Source organism: Sinocyclocheilus grahami, unplaced genomic scaffold, assembly GCF_001515645.1.
Source record: "Sinocyclocheilus grahami isolate Dianchi unplaced genomic scaffold, SAMN03320097.WGS_v1.1 scaffold109.1, whole genome shotgun sequence".
In the NCBI taxonomy this organism is placed as follows: Eukaryota; Metazoa; Chordata; class Actinopteri; order Cypriniformes; family Cyprinidae; genus Sinocyclocheilus; species Sinocyclocheilus grahami.
Window position 1 is genome coordinate 1,613,545 of NW_015505288.1, and position 18,698 is coordinate 1,632,242.

General features: G+C 37.1%; 2 pseudogenes; both read right to left on the reverse strand.

Moving 5' to 3' along the window:
- Window positions 1-4,490: 4,490 nt before the first annotated feature.
- Window positions 4,491-5,389, reverse strand: LOC107588925 (5-methylcytosine rRNA methyltransferase NSUN4-like; annotated as a pseudogene).
- Window positions 5,390-7,216: 1,827 nt separating this feature from the next.
- Window positions 7,217-18,698, reverse strand: part of LOC107588892 (ATP-dependent DNA helicase PIF1-like) — a 16,478-nt pseudogene continuing 4,996 nt past the window's right edge.

Consider the following 18,698-nt stretch of genomic DNA (forward strand, 5'->3'; position numbering starts at 1 on the left):
GGACCTCAAGCATGCCTAGCACAAAAATCACAGTGTACCATTCAATCCAAACTTCTATCCCTCATGCTCTCCTTTTTGGTTTTAGCTGCATGGAGAATGAAAGCTGCCACCATAAGGAACCCCAGCCCATTGAAGAAGTGACAGGCGCTGCCAGAATATGATCCTAATCCTGTTCCCAGCATTCTTTTAGCCCGCTGGCACAGCAATTTTGCCACATACTCTTCAAGCTGTCAGCTGAGGTAAATCTCTCCAACAGCACATTTCTCAGATACACATCAAAGAACTCCAGGAAACCAAACGGCTCACTCAGAAATTAGCCAAAAAAATTAAAGATGCCAACTATTAATGCACGTTAGACCTGAACATAAATGAATGTGCTTTAATATTTAAAATTAAAATATTTAAGAGAAAGAATAGCAGCAGCGTGACTGAGAAAGTGCTGATGATGGGACGATGACAACAGGTGTTTGAACTCGCCTGCGAGAGGTCGCTCTTTGGTCCCAGCTCTCTTTTCTGATTCAATTCTCTTCTTTTTATCCCTCTGTTATCACAACCCCACTTAATCCTCTTAAGGGCAAAGAAAACCCCTCTTTTCTGGGGAGAGCTCACCCAAGCCAACCACAGCACTCTAGAGCCTGTCACCAAGGCGCTGTTTCAGTCACACGTAATTACACATCAATGCCACACTACACACACCTTTCAGACAGGGAGAGTGGCATTGTGGGCATGCAGAGGGAAGCGCAGCACTCTTTGAATGCAGGACACAGTCATATGGATTAAGTCTCCACCGGACACTTAGACAAGACATTTCACTACTGTGAAAGCAGACAATCACGGGCGAAACATGTATTGAAATGGCTGTTGCCTGCGAGGATTTATTATCTTAATGGTAGATTAAGCGGGAAGATGTATGGTGTGGTAATTCATGCTAAGCATCATGGGACAGTTCATAGAATGCTGCTTCAGCAGAATGTTTTAACTGTGATTATCTGAACGCTGCATCGCATCAGTAATGACGGATGCACCGCAGATATAGAGACAGTGGACTGGACCATAGCTATATGTACACTTGCGGTCAAACGTTTGGAATATTTGTGATTTAAAACAAAATGTTTTTGAATTACTGTAAGTATTATTCTCACCCTATCTTATGCTACTTTTACAGTATTTGATTAAAAATAGTAAATATAGCAATATTGTGATATGTTACTACAATTTAATGTAACTTCATTTGGACATATTTTAAAATGTAATTTATTTCTGTAATGGCCACACAATCCTTCAGACATCATTCTAATATGCTGATTTGGTGCTCAATTATTATCAAGTAGTATTGGTGCTCAATTTTAAATCTTTAATATTATCATAGTTGAAAATGATTATTTGGATGATTATTTGATGACTAAAAAAAGGAAATAAAAAAGAAAATCAACAGAGAAATGAATTAGAATGATTTCTGAAGGATCATGTGACAAAGACTGAAATTTCAGCTTTGCCATTACAAGAATGACTTATATTTTAATATATATTCAAATAAAAAAATTTTATATTGTAAAACGTTATAAAATATTACTGTTTTTATTGAAAAAAATCCATATAATACAAATATCTGTGGCATTATGTAATTTATAGATACCAATTTCACTGGACCTTTGTGTGTCTTAAATGAAATAGTTTTTATGTTGCAAAATTACACACAAAATATATATATATATATATTTCAATTGTCTGTTTTAAGATTCTCACAATGAAATCATTAGCAAGAATTTGATTCCTGGATTACATTTTAAAATATTTAATATCTGTAATTTAACTGTACAAATTAAACATAAATAAATAATTACATCGCACAGACATTTTGGTTTCGACATCTGGCCTCCAAGTTGACTCTCCTGAAGTGCTGAGACCTTATACTGGGCTCTTCAGTTATGCGGCTCATACCACAGACATCTGAGCAGTAGGATATGCCTTAGGCCAGAGCTTCACACCACCTACAACAATCAGATATCTTATCACTGAAGCGCCTAAGGTCAGGCGTTGCCTTTATGTGAATACGATGTTACAGCTTGTGGACATTAGAACAAACATGGAGTACAGAGATTTACTGATATCCAAGGCATCTTACATTTGAAGGTTTGAGGACTGGAGGCATTAAATATATACATAATATCTGTAATGTTTAATATGACATAGGTTAAAAGGATAGTCCACACAAAAATTTGTTTTCAATTTCAGTTCCCATGGACTGAAGTTAACTAGAACCAAAACTTGATCTTATTAAATTCTATTTTGTGTTCTGCAGAAAAAAGAAAGTCATATCGGATTGGAGAAGATAGAAGTTCATATGGAATTGAAAATAAGGGTGAGTAAATGATGACAGAAAGCTCATTTTTAGGGTAACTATCCTATAATTGTTGTATTTTAGTAATTAATCAGTACACTAATCTAACATACAAACAAAGGAATCAAAGGAGTGAGCGTGACCCTTTGGAGGGGCCCTGCAGTTTTGAAATCAACTTTGCAAAAGTTCCAGCAAAAGTACTGGGCTGTGTGATTGAATCATAAGTAGTTTTTCCCCCACAAAACACTCATGTTTGCCTTTTCCAGCGGAAGCCGTTATGACTTTCACCCACCTACGGACATCTGAGATTCCGTCATTATAATGCCTCGGCGTCCAGACGATATTCCCGACATGTTTCTGTCATTACAAAGATCTACATCCGATTTACATCATTGGCAAGGTGCTCGCCAAATGATCAGAAGCCAGCATCCTCAGCAGTGTCAAAGTCAATAATGAATAAAACGTACAGATGAAAATAACTCGTCCCTAATGGTCCCTCTGTCTCCTGAGTGTTAAAAAATGTAAATTTATGTAAAAGCCCATAGGAAACACATATTTACAATACGTTTAGGTAATCACAAGATGCAGGCATGGAGAAATATCCCGGCCAAGAGAGGCAGTCAATGCAAAAATAGTTTTTATGTGTCATTAATTCTCTTTGCATTCCCAAATAACCCTATATTACCGCGGTAATACAGTAATCACTCACAATCGCACAGAAAATTATCTGCACTCATCTGTGGAATAAAAGGCGAAGGGGAAAACGAGGGGAAAGCATCCCATTTTAGTATCCTCTTGCGTCCTTAATGTTCAACGAGAAGCCGGCAAGTAAACGACTGCTCGGCCAATCTCGACTCTGGCACCGATGGAACAGTTTCCGAGCAGCTTAATGATAGCGGGGAGTCGATGGCTCTCGTCAGCCCCTCTTCCTAAAATGCGCACACCTTTTCATGCTACATTGCCCAGAATAGACGCAAGGTTCATGGACAACTGGGGGAAAATTGAACCTTTTATATGCTAGCAGAAAACAAAACACTCCTCTGATGCCAAATCTAAACGACACATTAGGTGTAGAAGTGCTGCAGACACAACAGCCAATACAGCATTCATAAGAGCGTTGCTTGTCTTGCTCACGGATACTCTTTATCCTTATAATGAATATGTTATTATAAACACCACCGAATACTCAATCAAAATGCCTGTATATAGAGAAAAACTCAAATTTTCCAGTTTGAATTTGTTTGTGGGCAGCTGATATATGAATTTTCAAGCAGATTCAGTAGTGTCCTGCCACTTGAGACTATTGTAAAAGAAAATTCAATAATTATTATGCATTCAGCTTTTAGGCCTCATATTAATCGATAGACTACATGAAAACTTAACATTTAAACTATTCAAAAATAATGGTGATTAGATACAGCACCTAACATACAAACAACAAAAAAAGAAAAAAAATTCATGGGCTTCATTCATTTCTGTGCATCCTTCAGGCAAATGTGCATCCTCCATTAATATAAATAAATATAACATTTAAAATTAATATAATCATGTTTTAGCCCTCTCCATGACGGGAAGACAGTGCTGTTTGAAACATGCTGAAAGACAAAGTCAGTCTCATTTGGTTCTACTTTTAACAGCTAATGGTCTGTGGACGCCCCCTACTGGCCAAACCTGGGAACAACAGTATAACTGTAAACAGGATTCACAGAAAACATTTTCAAAATCGCTGCATGCTCCACTCCTGAATCGGATCATTCTTTTTAGTTAACTTAAGTTGTCCCCATAGTATGAATGTTGGCTTTAGCTTTTCAATGTTCGACACAGACTGTTTTGGTCTTTTTGCGCCATATTTAACTTTAATCAATCTGATAATCAAATAACAATTTACAAAATAATGATAATGACATGATTACATTTACAACAATATAATGTTTCAAGGTAGATTTATGTCTGTCTTATTGGCTTAAGTTCCATGTCTGGTCACTAGGGGGCACTACTGAAGCACAAACGTGTGATGATCTCAGTCGAGCTAATGTCCATCTAGTTCATTCGTTGTAATTTACACATATAAATTGGTCCAAAGTTAGCACGCAGGTGTGGTAAAATCAACTCCCCGACACTTAATTGTGGCGCAAAGTGGAAAGTGTGTAATCGCATTGTGCGGGAACCTGACAGGTCATTCGCTCACAGATAATCTGAAAAAGAAAAAAAACATGCTTATATCATCTACATCCCTTCCACTAAAATGCTTTGAGTGTTGGCAATATGGCAGTTCACATACTGACTGAATGTGTCTGCAGGAGAACAAGTGTCTTCCCTCCTGGAGCTGCACATAGATCCAATACTGTGCGTCCTGGCTGGACGTCCAGTGCTAGAACAGGCAGCACTGAGGCAGCATCCAGAAGATAATATCCCAATATGCCACTGCTGTCAGGTCTAAGTTAATAGGACAGATATATTAAACAATCAACTTAGGACAAGGCAGAGGAAATGACAATTTTTAGTAATTCTCACCTAGCTGGCTTAAATCTAGATATGTCTCCTTTGGGAAAACAAGACATTTGATATTGGGACTTATACTGGGTTGAAGAGCAGCAGGTTCGAGCTCTGTTGAATCTCTGTGTGAAGTCTTGGAGTCCTGTGAAGATTGATGGACTTCATTTGTGGTGCAGTAAATACGGATGAAGTCTTTACGTCATTGAGCTTCTAATTCGGTTATTACATTGGGTGCTGAAGAGAAACTGTTTATCAGCGCTCCATACTTTTGTTCACACAGCATGGCAACTCTAATAGAGGGCCATAGGTCCCTTAACTGTTTACTGTAGATTGTGTCAAAGTTGTGCAGAGCAAGCTCAGTGGCTGGAAACTTTGGGCCTTGTTGCTGCCTAATACAGAGGAACACGATATCATCTTATGCTATCTATTTCTGACACTTTATTTTTATTTTGAAAAGGAATGCAACCTCTTTACTTACCCATTTAGTTTGAACTCGATACCGTCGCTGAATAAATCTAATAGAGCCTTTAGATTTGTTTATACAAAATCTCGTGCATACGTACGCTGCCATGTTTGTGTATCATCAAAAAGCGTCCGTTGTTTTTGTGCTCATTGGTTCCACTATCATGTTTTATATTTATCCACTATAATAATAACGCTATTTTATTAAAAACCAAAACATCATATAATAAATAATTTAGCCAAGCAGTTTCCCAAATAAGTGGCGTAAACCCATTCTTGAATTCACACACTGGATTCAATTATTAGCTCGGTTTAATAATATTTGCGCGTACATGATTCATGATTTCTTGTAAATATAACAAAATAAGATAAATAATAAGCTATTATAACGTAAGAACATTCCATAAAGGTTTTTTTGGAGCCCCTACTTACTATTGCGAAGGCATATATATATATATATACTGTATATATATATAAAGTCAGTGGCTACTGTCAACTGTTTAGAACAACTTGAGGGTGAGTAAAAGACACTATTCATTTTTGGGTGAACTTTCCCTTAAAAGAATATTGCTCCAGTATCATCATTGTCTTCCAGATTGCACAGAAGCTCTTCAGTTCAGTTAAATGAAGCCCCCACGCTATCATCGTACTGCATTTCCAGTGGAGCATCTAGAGCTCCACAGATGTGTATTTAAATGTACAGCACAAGCAACACCAGAGACCTAAAATTTGTGTTGTACATGTACAGAAAGTACACACATTTGTTGACATGCCTTTTCCTCAAAAAATAAAAATCAATGTTGGCCAGATACTGACTGCTACATTACATCTACCCCTTTGTTCAGGGTCTCATTATTCAGTTTCTAATGTCAAATGCCTGTGAAACTAGTTCAGTTTATGTCTCAGTTAGTTGCTGAATCTTATGTTCATACAAATATTTACATGTTAAGAAATTTGCTGTAAATAAAGCAGTTGAATGTGAGGACTTTTTTTTTGCGTGTAGACCCAATTGCAATTACACATAGTCTCTCAGGGTGGCAGTAGACATTGCATTTTTAGTTGCTAGTTTCTCCTTGCTTCAAGTTAAAATCTGTCACTGAGAATGTAATATGTGACCCTGGACCACAAAACCAGTCTTAAGTCGCTGGGGTATATTGTAGCAATAGCCAAAAATACATTGTATTTTTTGCATTGCTTTTTCTTTTATGCCAAAAATCGTTATGATATTAAGTAAAGATCATGTTCCATGAAGACATTTTTTTAATTTCCTACTGTAAATATATTAAAACTTCATTTTTGATTAGTAATATGCATTGCTAAGAACTTCATTTGGACAACTTTAAAGGCGATTTTCTCAATAGTTTCAAACAGTTGTATCTCGGCCAAATATTGTCCTATCCTAACAATAGGCTTATTTATTCAGATTTCAGATGATGTATAAATCTAAATTTCGAAAAATTTTCACTTATGACTGGTTTTGTGGTCCAGGGTCACATATAGCTTTGGCCTTTTCTTTTGATAAAGAGAGAAAAACCTTGTTTGGATTTTGCTACAACAGTGTTGTGAGTTAGTAAGAACAACCCATGAAAGTGTGTTCTACTGGCACATATGCCAGTATGGATACTGGATTATTAATCGTATATTTTTTAAAAGGATAATGATCTATGGAAGTTTAACAAACAATTTGTTAAGCATCTCACTGAAGCTGATGAAGAGGGAAATATTTGTACTATTGACTGTAATGTATGCAGTTACAGGACGTTGGGTACCACTTAATCTAAATTCAACGAGCCAGAATATTCAACTAAACATACCAAACCAAATGATAAGAACACACATTTCACTTACAATTAGAAAACCACTGCCACAAGCACTTTCATAAATCAAACCAAATCATATGTATAAAACCACAGACATTTTATTAAAAGAAATACATGGTTACATAAAACAGGGTTTAGGGCAATATTTATAAAAAATAAATAAGCGCTCAGTTGAAAAGCAGGGAATCATAATTTACCCAATAAGAAATGCTAACGGAATTAAACATGTTTCTGATGCATTCATGCACACAGTGCATATGAAAATGAGAGCTTCACATCACCACCTCACCAACGGGAATTCTCCTTATAGCTCTGTCCAACAAAGTCATTCATTGAGGACTGGGGGAAGAAAAATATATTACAATCAGAGACCTATAATAAACTTCCTAAATCAATGCAAGCCTTGTTGAAATTGTGCAATTTCAATTCTGACAACTACTGTAATATCATGCAGTAATTTGAGCCTCCTGGGAGACTTTTATTAGCCAATCTAAAATCATTTAGATTCATCTTTAAAATTGAGGCAGCCTGGTCTAACAGAACAGTGTATTGATCTGAGAAACAGAGTAATTGTTCAGGGTGGACTGACCAGCATTAGCAGCCTCTCTTTCCTCAGTCTCTTATAAAAGAGCAGCACATCCTGCTTGGCCCTCACTACTTGTGGATCAAAGTCTATCACACGCAGGCCTTCTAGACTCCGGGCCCGTGACAGAGCAACATAGGCCTGGCCGCTCTCAAACACACGTGCCAAAGAGATCTCCACACAATCCAGAGTCATGCCCTAAACACACCAAACAATCAAGATACCCACCATGAATTTCATTCAATAATCATTTGTCTTTCATGGAAATCAGATTTTTAATAAATATGCTAGAAATAACACATTGTTTTTTGTATTGGAACCAGGCTCTCTCACTGTCAAAGCTAACCAAGACAAAGCAAATAGGCTGGTTGCTCAAGCCAGAAGATTTCGCTAGTTAATTTAAGCTACGATGCTGTTAAAGCAGGGGTGTCCAAACTTGGTCCTATAGGGCCTCTGTCTTGCAGAGTTTAGCTCCAGCTTGCCTCAACACACCTGCCTGGAAGTTTCTAGTATGCCTAGTAAGACCTCAGTTAGTTGATTCAGGCGTTTAATTGGGGTTGGAGCTAAACTCTGCAGGACAGTGGCCCTTAAGGAGCAGAATTGGACACCCTTGTGCAGGGTGTAAGTTCATCAGTAGGTAATTACTGCTCTAGCTAAGAGATTGGATCAAATTTTGACCTATTCATTTGGCACTCAATATTTAAAAAAAAAATCTGTCAATTTGATGGTTGGGGGATGTTTAGCATATGGTTTGTTTTTGTTTTTATTTATATCGCTGTGCTCCCTGCCCTTACACATGCATGGCTTTGACGACAGTGGTCCTGACTAAACTAAAGTAAAATTGTAGCCCGAAGACATAAACTATCAATTTACAACAACAGAATGTCACAATTGTTATAAAAATACATATTTTATGATATTATGAAGTGCCAGAAGTGACTAACCTTTTGCCAAAGTATTTAAGTCTCCAAATTAAGTTAAATTATCTTTTTGAACAAATGACTCATTTTCCCCCTCTTTTTTAAAATTTATTTAAGAATATACAGGTGCATCTCAAAATTAGAATATCGCGAAAAAGTTTTTTGTAACTTATTTCAAAAAGTGAAACTTTTTCATTACATGTAAAGTAAAACATTTCAAATGTTTTTTTTTTGGTTTTAATGTTGATGATTAGAGCTTGCAGCTCATGAAAGTCGAAAATCCAGTATCTCAAAATATTAGAATATTTACATTTGAGTTTAATTAAATGACCCTCCCTACAGTATAAATTCCGGGTATCTCTTGTTCTTTGAAACCACAATAATGGGGGAAGACTGCTGACTTGGCAGTGAACCAGAAGACAATCATTGACACCCTCCACAAAGAGGGTAAGTCACAGAAGGTCATTATTGAAAGGGGTGGCTGTTCACAGAGTGCTGTATCAAAGCATATTAAATGCAAAGTTGACTGGAAGGAAGAAATTGGGTAGGAAAAGGTGCACAAGCAACAGGGATGACCGCAAGCTTGAGAATACTGTCAAACAAAGCAGATTCAAACACTTGGGAGAGCTTCACAAGAAGTGGACTGAAGCTGGAGTCAGTGCATCAAGAGTCACCAAGCTCAGATGTCTTCAGGAAAAGTTTCTGAAGTCAGTGATGATTTGGGGTGCTGTGATGTCTGCTGGTGTTGGTCCATTGTGTTTTATCAAGTCTAAAGTCAATGCAGCCATCTACCAGGAGATTTGAGCACTTTATTCTTCTATCTGTTGACAAGCTTTATGGAGATGCTGATTTCCTTTTCCAGCAGGACTTTAGCACCTGCCCACAGTGCCAAAACCACTTCCAAGTGGTTTGCGGTCCATGATATTACGGTGCTTGATTGGCCAGCCAACATGCCTGACCTGAACCCCATATGGAATCTATGGGATATTTTCAAGAGAAAGATGAGAAACAGTCGATCCAACAATACAGTTGAGCTGAAGGCCGCTATTAAAGAAACCTGGGCTTCAATGGTGCCTCAGCAGTGCCACAGGCTGATCGCTTCCATGCCACACCTCACTGATGCTGTAATTTGTGCTTAAGGAGCCCGACCAAGTATTGAGTGCATAAATTAACATACTTTCAAGAACTTGAGCTTTTCTGTTTTGCAAATCCTTTTTTTTAAAATTGATTTTAGGAAATATTCTAATATTTTGAGATACTGGATTTTTGACTTTTTTTAATGAGCTGTAAGCTCTAATCATAAAATTTAATAGCTATCTCTGTGTTGCACGAGGCTGCTTGTCAAGCATGACAAAAAACACGTTTTATTTAAATTCTGAATATATTATCGTATACAGCATGGAAAGAGCACACCCCTTTAAATTTATTAAAAACTGTCACTCATTCATCACGATCTCACACCTCACTGATGCTGTAATTTGTGCTTAAGGAGCCCGACCAAGTATTGAGTGCATAAATTAACATACTTTCAAGAACTTGAGCTTTTCTGTTTTGCAAATCCTTTTTTTTAAAATTGATTTTAGGAAATATTCTAATATTTTGAGATACTGGATTTTTGACTTTTTTTAATGAGCTGTAAGCTCTAATCATAAAATTTAATAGCTATCTCTGTGTTGCACGAGGCTGCTTGTCAAGCATGACAAAAAACACGTTTTATTTAAATTCTGAATATATTATCGTATACAGCATGGAAAGAGCACACCCCTTTAAATTTATTAAAAACTGTCACTCATTCATCACGATCTCACAAAGTTCCGTTTTAACCAATGAATGTGACCACACAATTAAACTTTATTTTTTAATGAAGTTACGAGCATGATAGAACTCCGCACTGGACAAAAAGAGGTGAGTGCGTGGTTTCCAACCTAAACACATCTGATTGGCCATTGCGTTGTAGAAATAAACAAACATGTCTGTGACTGGCTACTTTGCTCCCTCTGCGAAAATGCATTGTAAAATCATTTGACGCTTTCCAAAACAGAAGGGCAGATACACTGGATTGTTTGCCAAATCTATTTCGTTATGCTATTATTACGAAGAAAACAGATCCTAGACCAGGAGTTATGGGCAGCTTTTCCATCTAAAAGCAATCAGTTAGACTATTTTACACGCAAAACTAAAGTCCGGCCGTCCCCCTCTGTCCGGAGGGGGGCACAGTGATGTCCGTGGGGGTGGCATCCCCCCGGCCCCCCCTCTTGCACCGGGCCTGAACCAAACTCATTGACTTCCACTGTATTTTTTTATACATACAATTGAAGAAGTCTATGGGAACCAAAATGGTTTGGTTATCAACATTAAACATATCTTCCATTTCCTTTCCACAGAAAAAAAACTCGTCCAGGTTTGGAAAAACATAAGGGTGAGTAAACAATGTTTTAATTTTGGGGTGAACTATCCCTTTAATACAAATTTTTTTTTTTTAGGACAATTATAGTGTTAAAACCAAATCGAGTCATTGTGGGATGTAATACTTGAGAGTTTCAGACCCACATGGTTATGAGGAATTGATTTAATATTTTCCTCAGTTCCTCTACTGAGCATTGGGACATGGACACATGCAAGGTTTCTCAAACATTTGCCAGACAGCTGATGAGCTAAACGGCGATAACTTTGACAGTTCATCAGTGCAGAAGGCATATAGTCAGAAAAGATGGGTAAACATGGGGACTTAGTTAAGGAGTCAAAACACAAACCAGAACCATAGCCCTGAGCATCTGTTTACAGATTCATAAAAACACTCTTCCTGAGCCAAGTTATTTCATTTTAATAGCATTTTCAGTGAAATCACATGATCATTTCCACTGGGGCTCAAAACAGTATGAGATCAACAGCACAATTTAGCAAAATTAGATTTCATTCTATGCAGTCAGTTGATGCAGGTTTGACACTGTAGCTTACTACCTATGCAAAATGACTCATGGTGGGACATGAGAACAAAGCTCACTTGACTCTTGTGGATTGAAATTGCCCAGGCCAGTTTGAGTGGCAGCTGCTGTTGGCTCAGGTACAGCCCCCCTGACGCTTTAAACATTCAACGCTCTCTCGCACCCGAGGGAGACCTGCAAGGAGACGGGTGGTCACAAATGATGGTATGTCACAACATCTCACACAATGTTTATATCCTCTGAAATACATTGGTGTTCTATAACCAGCCAGATACAGAAATTAATGAGTGACATTTAGCTAAATCTCATGAAGTCAGTTTAGAAAATGTAAAAAAATTGCATTGAAAACCCCTTATTCTCATTACGGTCATAAATAATTGTTTAAAAAAAAAAGAAAAGTAAATGGGGTCTGTAAAATTGGTCTTTTATGCTCTATATTTTTTTAATCAAAAATACAGAAAAACCATAATATAGCGTAATAAAGACATTTTCTCCATTTTAATATTTTCATTAAAATTAATTTATTCCTGTGATGGCAAAGCTGATTTTCAGCAGCCATTACTCCAGTGTCACGTGATATTTCAGAAACCATTCTAAAATGTTGAATTGCTGCTCAAAAGAACTGCAATTATTTGAAATGGTAATCAGAAAAATACATAAGCTTTAAATTGATATGTAAAAACAACAACAACATGCTAGTGTTTGTACTACTGCCAGTGTTTTATTAAAATCAGTGTAAATTAAATTAGTTGTAATAGCTAATTACATTCCAAACAGCATGATGTCACAAATCAGTTAACCTAAATTGTCCTAAAGATAGGCTTCCAATTACTTTACACAATAGCTCCTTATGATTTTGTGATTAAATACAACCTGGACATATTCTTTTGAGATTTATCCATTTATTTTCCTATTTTCATGATAGCGTAAAAGAAAGCGACAAAGTAAAATAAGTGTGTTAGGGGAAGCGCCAGTCACCATTTCACAGTCAGTCGTACCTTGATTGCCTGGCTGAAAGTCAACCACTACTCCTCTGGCTCCATTCACTAGACCCCTCTGGACATCCAAGTTTTTAGTGAGCATGACCTGAAAAGTAGTAAAAAGTTTCTTGCAACATTTGACATTACAAATCAAGAGCAAATGTTTGCCTGAGGGGGTGTTGGGGAACACCTACCTGAGCTCCCACTTTCAGCTGTAACAGCCGACTCACTGGACTCTGTGCTTCGATGGTCTGAAACAACATAGGGTCACTATCCACAGCCTCAAACACTCACATGACCCCTGCAAAGGAAACACTTACGAGACTTAGAAATTTGACATGTAATTTACATCTGATGTCAAACCAGATCAGAATCAGATTCAGAACAGTGTTCATTTTGACAGCAAATTTGGATTTTTTGACCAAAATGACATTTAGTTTTAGTCATCTGAATTGTTTTTAGTTTTAGTTGACTAAATATCATAAGATTTTAGTCGACTAAATCTACAGTAATTTTAGTCGGCTAATATCGAATGGGTTTAGTTACAGTGTAATGCATTTATTAAGCATTTCTCTAAAATTTCCAAACTCATTATATAGGTTTGATATTAAGGTTTTACCATGATAGAGGTTTTATCATTTAATTGTGGTGACACACATGCCTTTATGTTAAAATGAAATAAAACCACTTCTCAAAGAACAAGAACATGGTCTTCTTTTGAATGAAATACCAATGGTTATACAGGGTAATTATGCAGTTTTTATAGCAGCTTGTTTACCATATTCTTCATTCTTTCAAGCATGCATATTTATTTCTATAAATACATTTAGATTCATCTTTAGGGCTACTAAAGTTTTTTCAGTCAAGAGCAGTGAGTGATTTTCTGTCTTTCTTTTGTTGCTTGATTTACATCAGTGACTCGGACAATAGCAACTAAATTAGGCTGCTATCCCTTTAAACCCGAATGCACGGATGCAATGTACTTACAGACGTTCTCCTACTGTTTACGTTCACTCAAGCCCAATTTATACTTCTGCGTCGAACCTACGCCGTAGCTTACGTATAGACGCACACCCATACGCCGTAGCCTGACGCGCACCTCTCCAAAATTCCAGAGCTGTAGAGAGAGAGAGTTGTGACAATTCCGTTCACTCCAATGGACCAGCTTTTTACAGCAATGGCGGATCGTGGAGCTGCTCAATAGTTCCCGAAAGTTAGCGCTCATACTATCAGCGCCGTAGAGATGCAGCAGAAGAGACCGCTGTGATGAACTTTTAAAAGGTAAGACATTTATAGAACAAAATAGTATAGTATCAGCACAGCTAATCAAATTACCCTGTGCATTAAAACAGATGATTATTAGATTATTCCTCACTTTACGGGATGTTATTCATTCTCTTCATGCAGTTTCATCCATCGTTGTGTAATTAAGGCTTTTAAAAGTGCTGGTGGGGAGTTATTTAATAGACTTGGATATATTGCAATGGATGCAGATGGACCAAAGTGAGAATGAAAAGTTTGAAATAGGCGAGCAGTTTTCATTTCAGAATCATGCTAGGCTACATTTCCAAAAAAGGTATTATATACCACTATATTATATTATATATATCTCAGTAAATCTATACATTATTACTGTATTTTATACTTAAATGTCTTAGCTACTAAAGAAGTACTGTGTTGAAGGAACAGACTGAGAAGTGATGCCACAGGACTGCAATGTGATGGAGCATCACTTAATAATTTCTCCTGTTTTTTCCCTTCGCTATATTGCTTTCAGAACAAGAACCATCTGAAGACTCCCTGTAAAGAGACATCACCCTCACAATGAGTCTCTTCACAGGTTTTGGCAAGTCTTTCCCTGCTCTTTGTGAAAAAGTGCCAGTTCCCTAGTATGATTACATCACATTTTGTTGGTGTAATCTATACACCACATATAATATGTAAGCTATAAGAATAGCTGCTGACTATATCCAGCCTCTTACGAAGACTTCAGATGACCCAACACCTGTGAAGAGATGACGCCAACCCTTGAGAGGACTTCAGATGAAGCTGACTCTGAATAATCTTACAAAACTGCTACATTTTCCTTGCATTGTAATCAACATGATCACATCATGTAACCATTGCTTTAATGTGTTCATTGTTTCTGTATATATTTAATTGTTTCTGAATACATGACGTTACTTAACTGCATGATTTGTACAGCCTAATTTTAGAACATTTCTGCCATATGAACATTACTTTGGCACAGTTACACCTGTTAACAGAACTCGTATTTGTAATGTAGAAACATTCATTTTCTGTAAAGCTGTTTTGAAACTTTGTATATTAAAAAGTGCAATACAAATAAATGTGAATTGAACTAAACTTAAATGCATCATTTTTTTCTCCTGTCCAGATCAGTAGGGAAACCATACATTCACACTCCTTTCTGTGAGTGACTGGAGCACTCCCATGCAGCACAGCAAACTATAGTGGAGACTGTTCAAGGACAACGTGCTTTATAGTTTATTATAAATGTATAAATTGATTGCTATAAATAAGTGCATAACAAAAGTCAACATACATAAAATATATGATTAAATGTGTACAAATGTTTTAAGTTGTTTTAAATTGGAATACACTACAAACATATTTTTATATATTAATAACTGAGGGGTGCACAAGAATCAAAAACATTGAACAAGATTAGTTTTCACTTAATAAATTATCTTCATTTATTTGGAACGAATTTTCTAAGACAACAAACTTAACATTTACCATGAGATTAGTAAAACGACAATGAACAGGATTAAACAAAATTAGTTTTCACTTAATAAAATATCTTCATTTATTTGGAGTGAATTTTCTAAGACAAACTTAACATTTACCATGAGATTAGAAAAACGACAATGAACAGGTATATTTGTGATTGAACTTGACTAACAAGCAAGTTGTAAGAACACACACACACACACACACACACACACATATATAAGTATATTTATATAGAGAGGCTGACGTTACCTTGGCAGAAGACCACGATGTCCTTTATATAGCAAACACGGACTTTCACCATGGTAACTTCAGCCTAAAATATGTTAACAAGGCAGGTAAGGATAGCTGACCACATTAATCATCAAATATTAGAGGATTTTATCTTTTAAAAACAACACTAATATAACTACATATATATACTACGTGTACATTATTTTATAAATAATGTAAATAAATTATTTTATTGTAAACTAATTACCAAAAATCACAGTTCTGTCTCTCCAACTCAATGTATTTCAATTGCCCACTATGAACTTCCTGGAACTATTTGAGGTCTACGTGAATCACGTGACCATCGAGCGTTTTGGACTTCCGTTCAATTCTCTCTTTCCATGGCTCTGCAAAAATTCTAACAGCGCGTCAATTCTACGCAGACCGCAAGCGCTGTGATTGGTCTGCAAGAAGCCCTCCCTCCATATGTACTTGAGTTTTGTGTGTGTTTATGTGCACTTTAATATGTTTTAATGTTACACCTTCTTATATAAAATAAAACAAAGCAAAGAACAAGTGTCTTATCATTTATTATACTACATAGCATTATACATCAGTAGTTGTCCGCAACAAACAATGTTAATCTGCCGTGGTACAAGTCCTTGTGCAGATTGAAAGAATGCCATCATCTCCTGTTCCATTGTTGTCTCCTTTTTGTAGTTTTAAATAATGATTTGATATTTATTTGCCATCGTCACGGCTATAATGCTTCTCCGACGAGCCGCTTCTTCTTCGGCTTTTGCCGTGGTACTGCAGGTTACACCAGCAACATGCCGTGGACACTGCAGACTAGCGATTTGCATGTGTACTGCACGTTGACGTGGACAACGACGCAGAAGTATAAATGAAAACTGACACATAGCCTACGGCGTAGGTCCGACGCAGAAGTATAAATCAGCCTTCAAGACGTAATCAACTGCGTTACCTTGAATACTCGTCAAAACGGACAATTCGACATCATTGTGTGTGTAATTCTCCTTTCATGCGACGCGAAAGAGTACTCACGCGCTGTGAGACGCGCTTTCTGTGTGTGTATGGTCCAGTGTCCACGCTCAGAAAACCGGACCTCTTGCGTCGTCAGATTTATTTATGTGTCTGCTCTTCTCTTACTCGCCACATATCGACATTTTTGAACGTTTTATGCAACGTGCAGCAAGTGTATTTTAGCTTATGTCCCACCGGTTCATATGTAGGCTACACATCTAACCTCTTATGCAGCAGATTTGTTCTGAATTAATTTCTTCCCAAATCGTCCCTCCCTAACATTTTCGTCTTGTTTTTATTCGTTGACGAAAATGTCAATATATTTTCGTCATAGCTTTTGTCATTCAAAAAAAGAGTTTTAGTTCGTTATCGTCTCGTTGTCATCAGTGAAAAAATTTCGTTGACGAACATTATGATGAAAATGATTCGTCAACGAAATTAACACTGATTCAGAATCTGATTCAGATCTGGTCTGATTTTTAAAAACTAAATAAATGTACTCCTATACATTTTCAGAGGTGCTTTCTAGTGCTTTGTTGTCACGTACACTGTATGAATCAGATGGTAGATTTCTAATAGATATTTCCATTTCCAGAATCTTACTCAATGCTATTCCCTTCACAGCACTGACAGCAGTACCAGAACAACTACCACCTGATGCAACCAGCAAACCAAAAATCACATCTCCAGTTTGAAATTATATTTCTGTATGACTAACCTGGTAACTCTTTGAGTTTATTCTCATTGGTGAGCTCCACATCATCCTTGTGTGTGCACAGCCTGGTTGCTAGGATACCATCCCTCTCGATGCTGTGATAGGCACTTCTCAGGAGCTGTGCAGTAACTTCCTCTGGGACTCTACAGAATGGGACCAATCAAGATGATCAGCTGAATCAATTGACAACTTCATTGATTACAGGATGAAGCTTGAAAGTTCCCTGCTACAATACCTATAAACATTCAAATCTCTCCTATAAGAACCACCTTAGGTTGTAGAAAAAAAACCTGACCCTGAAACACTTGGACTTTATCCCAATAACACTCAGAGCCAGTGACTCACTGCACTGAACTGTGGATGTGATGAGAACTCAGTACCTGCCCACTCTCACAGCCTGGAGGACAGAGATGAAGGCCTTGTCTGTTTGTCTGCGCACCTCCGTCAGCTCCATGTTCATATGGATACACTTCCGCCAGCTTCTTGACTGCAGGCAAAAATTGACTTTTCTTACCTTATTCTTAGAAATGTAGACAGGAGATACTTAATGTAATTATACACACAAAAAATAAAAAAAAACTGTATTTTCTATTTTCTATTTCAAATAGTTTGAAAACGAAAAGTTCCATGATTTACTCACATTCCAAACCCAATAATATTTCATAAAATTTCATTCATAAAATAAAATTTCATTCATCTTCAAAACAAAACAGATTTTTAATTCAAGGTGCTGTATGTAGGATTGAACTAGGTATTTCAGTCCAAATTCAAAATATTGGAGAGGGTTTTTTTCACCCGGGCCCCTCCTCCACAGACTTGACGCACACGCAGGTTGCCAGATTGACGACACACGAGCGCACATGACCACGAATGAAATGAAATACGCTGTGTTATGCGCCAACTGGCAACCCGGCGTGCCGAAATACAATTGGGTAAACTGTCAGTGGGTGGGTTTCAAAAACCAAAACCAACATTCCGCCCGAATCCGTGTATCATTCGATCATTCGTTTTTTTATTTAATATTGAAAGTAGAAAAATGAGAAAACGGCTCCTTTTTCGTATTTTCGTTTTTTTCCAAAACACGAAAAATGAGAATTCAGCTTAAATTTTCGTTTTTCGTTCTTTGGTGGAAAAATGAATAAACAGCTTGAATATTCAATTTCTACACATGGGTGGGAATTAAACGCCCCTTTCTGCTGATTGGTCAGCTGAAGATCAAACCGTGCCATCATCAGTTCTTCTGCAGTATCAGGCAGCAGAATAATAGTCCTCCGCTGCTGCAGTTGTATGGATTCTTAACGCATTTATTGCAACTACATTTAGTATTTTTTTCATCAAACAAAGAGGCTAATGAATAGCTCGACACAACTCATACCGGTGCAGAGTCTAGACAGGGCTTTCTTCTGTGTAGATATAAATTCTATT